This window comes from Pagrus major, chromosome 11 (genome assembly GCF_040436345.1).
Source record: "Pagrus major chromosome 11, Pma_NU_1.0".
Taxonomy (NCBI): domain Eukaryota; kingdom Metazoa; phylum Chordata; class Actinopteri; order Spariformes; family Sparidae; genus Pagrus; species Pagrus major.
This window is the reverse complement of record NC_133225.1, coordinates 22,167,139-22,177,797: the sequence shown is the minus strand read 5'-3', so window position 1 is coordinate 22,177,797 and position 10,659 is coordinate 22,167,139.

The following is a 10,659-nucleotide window of genomic DNA, read 5'->3' as shown; positions in this document are numbered from 1 at the left end:
CTAACATCGATGTTAGCCCGTTGGAGAGGCTAACATCGATATAAGCTTATTGGAGAAGCTAATATCGATGTTAGCCTGTTGGAGAGGCTAACAATATTCTTTCTAATCAAGCTGCTTCTTCATAAAAGCTTGCCATTGGGGCTTGGAGCATTGATACTTTAAAAATGTAGTAGTAAAGAAGACTCCAAACTTACTGTTTAACACGTGAACTGTGAATCCATATTACTGGCACGCCACATTAATGCAGCTTGACATTTGTAACAATTTGCACAGATCCGGCAGTGACTAAGGAGCACTCTGCCGTGTGTGTGTGTGCATGTGTGTAAAAACCAAACACATAACAAGAACATACCTAGTAATTGGGGGTTATTTAGTGTGAGAGAAACAGGAATGAGGACAGTAATGAATGAAAATGGAAAAAAGCAGAGGAAACAACACAATAAATGAACCAAAGTGGAGAACTTCATTTTACTTGACGTATGTGATGTAGATATTTTCCAATGGAACAAATCTACAAGAATATTTGTACTGCTGCCTCGAAAAGCATTATTATTATTATTATTATTATTATGATAAACCGAAAAACAACAAGTAAAGCCAAATAATTTGTTGACAGACTCACAGCTCCAGAACATTTGGTCATGATGTGCTAATTTAGCCTTTGAATGGAACGGATCCAAGCTGATGATTCACAGGAGGCCAGACAGACAGACAGACAGGGAGTGGGTTGAAATGATCAACAAACTGCACAGAAACACAAAACATTCACAGATATATGTTTGGTCTGCACAGGCCCATGTAGTTTATGTTAAAACTCAATAAAGTTATAATTCAAACCAGGGTGAATCCAAGTACATCTAGGCTTAAATGAAACCTTTAAATATCTGAATGTATATGTCATATGTTCATCTGTACATTAGCTCTGCCATCAGCTCCATGTGACCTTGAAGAGCAATAAGCAGGTATAGAAAATGCAGGATTGACCTACTGATTAAAACAACAACCCTTTTTTCTTCCATTTAAAATTTTCAGGACCTTGGTTTGTACCTGCAGGCTTGCATTAGCTGATCTGTTATTTTTGTGCAAGTTCTTGATTTATTATTTAGATGGAGCAGTTATTTTAAGGAAATTCAACAATTACTTATCAAATCATGTAACAAAACTCCAATAACAACTTTGTGTCTATGTTTCCTGTGAACAATATGAGATTACATAATTGTTTCCAGGAAATGCAGAGTTAAAATAACATGTTTTTGTTATATTCTGTGATATAAATACAATTCTTTTTTGTTGTTGACAACAAGTCGGGACATCTCCAGCCTTGTTTCTGGCAGCCAAAACAGGGATTTTATGGTAAAACATTATGTTTTCCTAACCTTAACCAAGTGGTTTTTGTGCCTAAGCCTGACCACACCATAAGTACAGCGTTGTCACAACATGATAGAAAATTGAACATAAAGAAATGTTGCAAAAAGTTGCAACATGAAGAAATTGAAAGCTTCAACATATCCATGACTTGCAGAAACGTAAATGGCAAACATGTATCTTGGGGACTGCCTTGGCTTTTTGATGCTGGTGGTAGTTACCTACATTTAGTTACCTATTAACTTACCGAAGCTAACCTGTCCAGCTGCTGGGGATAGCAGACATTTCTGCCAAGAAAGCTTTCAGCAAGAAAGTAAATACTTACATTTCCAAAAATGTCATAGCTAAATATGCAATTCTTCCTAAAAATACACATCATGTAAATGTTTTGAACTGCATAATGTAAACTGCTCCCCGGGTTGCTAAACCCCACAAACAAAGACTGAGGATGAGGCCTTTGTGTCTTTACTGGAAGCTACAGGTCTGCCTTAAGTGTGCACATGAAGATCAAGTGGATTAGCACAGGGTTAAAGAATCATTTACACTTTTAGCTCCTGTGTAAATTAAGCCCAAGAGGTCCAACTGAGCAAACAGCAGAGTACAGAAGCCCCTCATCACCATGGTGATCTCAGAGATCATAATCACACCTGGGCGCTTGTGCAGCTTGAATAAACCAAATGGACAAATGGGCAGCAAACTGCCCCTTGCACATCAACCATGGCTGTTAGCTGTGACACAGATTGAAAAACCAGAGTCTGACCTCTGAGAATCTAACACTGGACTGTCGATCGAAGCCAAGAGCCCGAGGCTCGTCTGAAATGTGTCTGCGGCCAGAACACCTAATGTCAGCTCACTGTCTTTTAGAGGCAGGTTTTCAGTGTTCAAATGCAAAGAACTGAAATATATTACATTTGAATTAAATTTTTTCTTTAATCCCAGATAAGATGCAGTCATATATTGGGGGAAAGTAATGCTTTTGTGTTGTAAAACAGAATATTTGTGACATTGAGGTATGGCACAATAACCTGACAGGCCAGATGGTTTGTTTCATAAAACCATTTGGAAATGAGCTGCAAGAAACGTGTTTGGAAAAAGACTTGGCAGGTCATTAACAAACCATTTGTCAATCACCATCTATCACAGTAGATCCTCATAGGACACTGAACAGTTCAACGCCTGTGTGTTGAGCCACAAGAGCATAGCTTGAAGCCTGGCTGCCACCATCACATGATCTCATGATGCCATCTGCCTCTCAAGGTAAAGGGCAGAAGCTCATCCTGGGTCTGTCCATGAAGGAGCATTTAGAAAAGGCACATTTTACTAACAAAACATGTTATATCTCTCAACAGTACAAGTCACTGTTCAATTCATAGCTTGTTTTAGGAGTTTCGTTTAGGTTCAAATTTGGTGAAGTGGCAAAGAAAAAAAAACAATACATAAGGATCATTTCATTTATTTTGTACGGACAGTGGTGCACGTGTCAATGACGGACAAAATCCTCTTGTTTGGCACTGAGGTGACACTTTGCCCTCTCTAAACTTTGGTACAGTATTTTTATTACAAAAATAAGCAACACTTTCCTAATAGTCAGTGGGTCACAATATGCTTTATTACTGACAAGCACCTCTTGTGCTATGAAGCTGAGAAAACAAAACTTAAAAATTGTGTATTAGAAGTGTTTCAGTTCCACTTTGGCTTTATTTAAACATTCAAAGCAACCAAATATTTATGCATTGTAGTCCATTAGGAGAGAGCCGGGCCAAATGTTTCCACGTGTCTACCTTTTTTTAGGAACCAGACAAATTAACATTTTTTAAGGACTTCTTGGTTGAAAACCTGCACAGATAACTCTGAGCTCACACCGCATTCACTTTTGTTTTCTGACAAAAGCTAAAGACACACAACTGTCTGTGGTTCCTGTTGAACTGCCTCATTAAAATTTAAAAAGAAAAAAAAAGGAGATGGAGGAACAATGTAGAGAGAGAAAGCAGCAGACATGTCATTACAACAAAGACAGTTCAGGGTAATCAATCAGAGAAAGGTGACGTACGGGGAGTCTGAGGGAGGACAAACTGCTGCTTCAACAGGACAGAAGAAAAAGAGCTCGAGGCTGCAGCGTTTGCCGGTTGTTATTGTTAATGCCCCCAGTGACTCAGTGTTAAAACAATAGGTGAACTGACAGTGTTTTAAATTTCGAATAAAGTGAGTCACTTTGGACAGGTTGTGTGTGGGGTGTCATTCATCTCAAATGTTTTGTTTCAGTTCTTGTGAATTACTCACCACCGCCGCCGCACCAGCAGATCTCCAAAAGTACAACTTGGAAAATAAAGTTTTCCTTCCTCCTGATATCCTGAATGTTCGATTGGAAACTGACATGTTGCCGTCCCACAGACAGAGAGCTTTATGTGGAGCAGTGTGTCTCTGGGCATGAGGGGCTATTTCTGAGACCGGGTGTCAGAATACACACCAATCACACAGGCCAGGGTCAATGTGTTTACACTAATCAGTATCTGCAGGTGTGTGTGCACAAGGGTTAGATTTTACTGGATAAAAGCCATCTCTATTTTTGTGTGCATGTATATAGCCTGATGTGTGTTTTCATAGCTGTGGACACATGAGGATTTCACACCTTAGAGAGTTTAGTGACAAGCCTCAGTCAGTCATTGCCCTCACATTTTCCCCTCTTGTTGAGGTACAGAGGGGTTTTCTGTGTGCCAGTGTGTGTTTGTGTATGTGGGCGAATGATATTTGAAACCATAATTCCTCTGACGCACTCCAGCCAAGAGCTGCCTTTGGGTTGCAATGTCACTGGGTTTACAACAGCCCCCTCTGTGACCACAATGATCCTGACCAGGCAGAACCAACTTTTTGGGCAGAAGCCTGCTTTATTTATCAGGTAGGACAAAAAAAACCTGAAGGAAATATCCCACTGCTGCCAGTTCACACAGAAAATGTGTTTGCTTAGGTGTCCACACACTGCAACAGACATAAAACTTAAAGGACAAGTTCACCCAAAAATGAGAATTCAGATGGCTTCATCTTTAGCTTGTATGGTATAATCCAAGTCTACAGAAGATCCCAAATTAATTTAGAAAGAGGTTATTTACACCTAGCCAAAATCTGCTGCCAAGCTAATATCGTCTGAAGTGGGTGGATGAGCTTGACCATGTCCAGCATGTTAATACATCTTCTTAAATCAGTTTGGGATCGCAGGACTTTCGGAGACTTGGATTAATTACACCAGACAAGCAGTTTGGAGCTACATACGGTTTTGCTGTGAAGCTCCAGTTTTGTGAACTAGGAAACTTCACACGACTTTCTATTGGCATGGAGGTGAGTAGATAATGACTGAATTTTCCTTTTTGGGTGAACTTATCCTTTAAAGCTGCTACACTCAATAAGAATGAAACAAATGTTTATGCATACAGTGAAAGAAGTTGCATTTTAGCATCCTTCAGTTCATTGTTTTGGTTTCCTGAGCTGCAATTTTACTGTTCGGGGTCCTTTTCACTGCCTTCATATGGTTGTTTTCAGCTGTCACGCAGCAGTTTTCAGCAATAAAAGCTCCGACTAAAATGACTCCCTTGCAGTTGTATGCCTCTTGTATATGTATGTATGTGAAGTGATGACTTGGAAGGAATTTAATAATAGTAGGAGTTTAGTTCTTGGCTAAATGGAAGTTTTTTGACATGTATGAATCTAGTTAATTATTTTCAGTGACATCACTTGAAGACGATTTTTACAGGGGTCTACAATAGACAATAGACTGGGATGAATGGACTACAATAGATAGGGGAATACAAGTACTGATAGAAAAATGTGTCACATGTTGCAACAACAAGCACCTGGAGCTCATTATCAGCAAAACCAATAAGCTAATGGCACCAAAATGCCTTAAATGTGGATGTTGCTGCCAAGAAGCTGCAAATTCTAAATCGCAGATGCTTCACACACACACACACACACACACACACACATCTTCAACCCTGCAGCACAGAAGATCTATACAATCACTACAGTTTAAAGTTGGACACCCAAGACTAGTGTCACCAATTCAGTATCTGACCCAATGTGAAATATGGTCACAATCTTCCCTTCTGTTCCTGAGTTATGCTGTTGAATAATGGCCAGAAAAGTGTTTCTGTAGAACATTATGATGTCAAAGAGAAGTTGTCCTTTGACCTTTAAGATATAAAATTGTATGCTATTAGACATTTGTGAGAAATTTTGTCAGAAGTAACATCGGAGTTCTTGAGTTAAATCCAAGAACATGTTTGTGAGGCCACAGTGACCATTTAAATCTATTAATTTCATCCTTGAGGCCAAGTGGACATGTTGTGCCAAGATTTAAGAAATCCACTTAAGGTCTTCCTGAAATATGAATTCAGTGGAATAGAAAGGCATCCCGTAGAGACATAAAAAGCCACTGTACACTACATAACAGACGCAGTTGACGCCTATCTGGTGGAGATAGTAGAGCTTTCAGCAGCCAGAGAGAGAGGTGTTTCCTCCAGGAGTGTGTGGAGACAGCAAACGGCAACAAACCCCAACAACAGCGATTCTATTTAAAAAAACAGCTTATAAAAGTTATTATTGCCGTGCCATTGTTGGTTTCCATCACAGCTGCAGTTACATGTAACACAGGTTGTGAAGTGGCAGAGCCAAAAGGGGGGAGGCCTCTATTTTTAAACTGCCAGTAAGATACTAAAACTCTGCTGACTAATGCAAAGTTGACCTGCATGACACCTGAAGTGGTATGAAAACACCATGTATAATCCTGTGTTACATACACTAAGTGACCTCTGGCTTCTTTCTGGACAAGAGCTGTCTCTCTGACTCTTGTTGCGTTTCAGGTCTGCAATGCCATTTAATTCCAGAGAATTATTAAAAACACATTAAAAGGAACTTGAGGGCAGGTGGTAATGGTTACCAGACTGCATTTAAGGTTTGAATCTTGAATACTGTCATACTATAGTGATCCCTCAGTGTTTATTCCATTTTTGTTTTGCCTCATCTACTTGTGGAATAATGTTTGTATAACAGCAACCCTGTAATGCAATATACGCTTTTTTTTCCCAAAGACAACTTGGGCTACCACAATATGTATACTGCAATGATGTCACATGAATGTATAAATAGTTATGTGACCATAAAGACAAAAGACGTAACATGAATGTAAGTTAACTTTACTCAAACCAAACAGAATAATAAACATTTTTGGCCTCTGAAAAGTTATCTCACACGTCTTGGCAAGCAGTGAAAAAATAAACATTGAGAACAACAACACAAAAAACAACAATTTGTATGTTTCTATGTATAAATTAGAACTGGTTCATTTTTTAACCAGAAGTCTAGCTGTGCCATGCCTCGAAGCAGTTCCTGTCTGCAATGAGACAGAGGGCCACATCACACTCTTTACATTTCCACGGTGTAGACTGACCGACCTTCCTGGTCTGCCTACAGTGTATACAAGTCTTTCGCCCATAAGAGGCCCTCCTGCTAATATCTTGTTGAGTACAGATTGCCACGGGTAGGTGGCTGCTCTGGGCCTTGGCAGGAGGGATCGCAACTGAGACTCCACACAGCTGGGCTGTCAGCTCCTCCAGGAAGGCCCTGTGGGTCATGGGTTCCTCCTGCTTCTCTCTGCATATCTCCTTGTGAAGGAGGTAGCTGTTTGTGGCTGCAATGTCCAAGAAGTGGTAGAACAATGTCCCGTACCAGCGCATGCTCTTGTGGTGAACAGAGTAGTAGTGGATCAGTTGGTCTGACAATTCAACACCTCCCATGTTCTTGTTATAGTCAACCACAGGTGTCGGGCATGGAATGGATTTCACGGCCCACTGGCCTTCGGGAGTCTTTACCCTCCTGTTCACTGTGCATCCAGAGTTTGCTGAGTGGATAGTAGAGCAGATGGTGACCTCTCGTGTGTCCATCCACTTCACAAAAAGCAATGGGCCATCACGAATCCACCTGATGGATCCTCTGGGATAATTTGAAATTGAGCGGGGGCAATCTTTTCTATTGTCTCTGTAGGTGCCACATGCTCTGATACTCAGGCTTAACAGATCCTTGAAGAGTTTTGGACTGGTGTAGAAGTTATTTACATACAGATTAAAGCCACTGCCCAGGTGTGCTGGCTTTACCAGGGACATGACAGAGTCATATGCAAGTCCAGCGCCTGTGGAAAACGGTGTCTTCCCAGTGTACACGGAAAAGTCAAAGGTGTAACCATTGCTGCTATCAGCGAGCACAAAGAGTTTGAAACCGCACTTGGCTTGCTTCCCTTTCATGTATTGTTTCAATCCAACTTGATACCTTGTCGGCGCCACCTTCTCATCAACTGATAGGTTCTGCCTGGGGTGGTAAAAAGCTTTGCAGGCATTTTTGATGGTGTCCATGAGTGGCCTGAGTCGAAACAGGCGGTCATAATCTGGTGCCCCCTTCTTTTTGTCATTCTCAGCATCTTTCTCAGGATCACTCATGTGGATGTTCCAAGAAATCACCCTGTACCGGTCCCGTGGCATGATGTTAGCTGGAAATGGCACACTGAATATGGTGTTCCTTTTCCAGTAATCCTGGATGCAATTCAGTTTCACCAATGCGAAGAAGAAAGTTAGTCCCACATACTTGAAAAACTCCTGGACACTGATGTCAGTCCATGTATATTTTTTGCCTTTACTGAGGTTTTTAGCAGCTTGTCTATTTGTGTTTTGACAAAGGGTTTTAGCTGCATCATTGCTGAAAAATAGTTTGAAAAGGTCAAGTGGTGTGTATGTGCCATTTGAGTTCAGTTGATGTCCAGGGGGTCTTGCTGGGATGAACTTTATTGGGCTTGGACATGAGTCTGGATCGCTCTCCGTTTTCCAGGATGTGACGGGTCCGAGTCGCCTTGGCCGTTTCCGAATTGGAGATCTGGATCTTTTTCTGCCCTGGCCTCTTGATACACTACGGCCCTGAACTGGAGATCTGGATCTCGTTCTGCACCGGCTTGTTGATACACTGCGTTCCTGAAGTGGGGATCTTGATCTTGTTCTGCTCCGGCCTCTTGAGCGAGATTGTGATCTAGGCTGCTTATGCTCTCCTGAAGAGCTGGCCTTTTCAGGAGAAGCAGCGGGCTCAGCTGTTTGTTCTGCGGTAGATGTACCAGGCTCTTCATCCTTTTCAGAATCACCACTGTAAAACAAATAAAACGGATAAAAAATTAGAACACATCAGACTAGGGACTTGTTTTCACACCTCACACAATATATAAGAAGAATGGCTCATATTGCTTTATACTGACCCCCAACCATCCCCAAACTGAAACCTGTTGAGTGGGCCTGCACTTCACACTTTGTGGAGACAACTGAGCCAAAACCGGCACACTGAATTTGTGAGGTAAAGCCTACCTGGAGACGATAGGCTCTTTTGAGACGAGTAGTCAGGGGAGGTATCAAAAAGCTGCCTGAAGTCAAACGGGTCAAAGTTGCCTTGACTCAATTTGCAGAAAAAAAAACATTGCGTTCTTTGTTGCCAACAAAGTTGATGAGATAGAAAACATAATATTTTTGTAGGGAGAAGGACACGATGAACACAGTCAGCGATGGCAATAAAATAATTTTAATAACATGTTCAATAGTTTCATGAGTACTGTATGTATTAAATGCAAACCAACATGAAAGCACATGACGAATACACCCCTGCTCATAAACAGCCTGTCATCTCTGTTGATAATGGAGTGTATTATAAGGGACACACCAACAGCAAATCGTTTAGCAGGTGTGTAGTTTGGTTGCACCATCGTCATGTGAAGAGCGTGGAGTGAGAAACAGAGCACCGCTGACTGAGAGGAAATTGTGAATAAAAAGGGACAAGTCACCTCTCTGGTATGGCAGTTTTTTGTTTGTTTGATTAAAGTCAGACAAATATCAGATCACTTATGTGTAAACTGTGCAGACAGACTGCCCGACCAAGACTTATTTTAGCACCGTAGCCACTCCCATTCATTGGACTACACAACATGTCATCAATCAGTCCCATCTACAGCTGCGATCTACGGCTGATCTTCATTGAATTCTCAGCCGTATGGCCCAACTGTCAGCCAATATCAGTATAGATGTAAAAGTAGCATCTATACCTGCAACATAGGTGTGTACACAAATGTGTCCTGCAGTTGTCATGCATGCAGCAGCCACACTTTCCCTGATGATTCAGTGTAGTAATTTGGGTTAACCTTAGATTAGAGAGATAAAACAATTGCAAGGAATAAGCCCTCAAAATAAATTATTGGGATTCAAGAGTCTATTTAATTTAAAACAGTGTGTGAAACCACTTTTACTTTTCCAAAAGAAGCCTCATGGCTAAAGCCCCACCCCCCTAGCAGCGTCAAGGGGCGGACACCGAGCAACAAATCACCACCAAGTGTACAAGTAAGTAAAAGAAAACACCCATTAGCATGTTTCCACTTTCATTTCACGTGTACTGAAAATAAGTATAACGTTTCTACTTACTCTTCAGCCGGGTCGAGGCCCTCCTGGTAAGCCAGCTCGTCATCCGTCAGAAAACTTTCTGCCCCGGACTCCCCGTCATCATCGTCGCTTTCGAGAAGCACTTCAGTGGCTGTTCCATCTTTTTCTGTTGTTTCGTCTTCCCTTGTTATTTCATTGAACTTTCGCCGTGATGCCATTTTAGAGAGAGGGAGCAGAAACAGCCATCTGTGTGAAGAATAAATTCCTCAAAACATCTGTGTTTATCGGTGCAGTAGTCTCATTCGCGGCGTGTCTCTGCGAGCGAGATCGCTGCCTACAAGCCCAGCCCAGTCACAAACACGGCCTCTGATTGGTCGGAAGTTAAGAAACACAGTCTCTGATTGGTCGGCAGACCCAATCCCCGATGCATGATGGGACAGAAGCGAACAGCTAGCATGTCTGGCAAATTTTAGGAAAATATCGGGTTTCGGTATCGTATTAAAAAGACCGACAGAGTACACACAACCACAGAGGAGGTCGGGGAGGATGTACGATTCAAACATGGTGCTGTCACACAGGAGACCTCGATCAGTTTTCCGTATGAAGCAAAGTTGTTTTGACCCAAGTGTCTTTCTCCTTCCGCCATTATGAAATAACCCGCGATTATCGGAGGAAACGGAAATGACCCACTACCGTCTTAGAACCAATCACATCGCGACATTTTGCATACTAATTGGGTTGAGACAGACATGAATGGCCTTTTTACGTTTTTTTTAAAAAAAAGTGAAAGTAGTAATACCAGAATGTATAATATATACTCTACAGTTACGGTTAAAAGTTCAACATT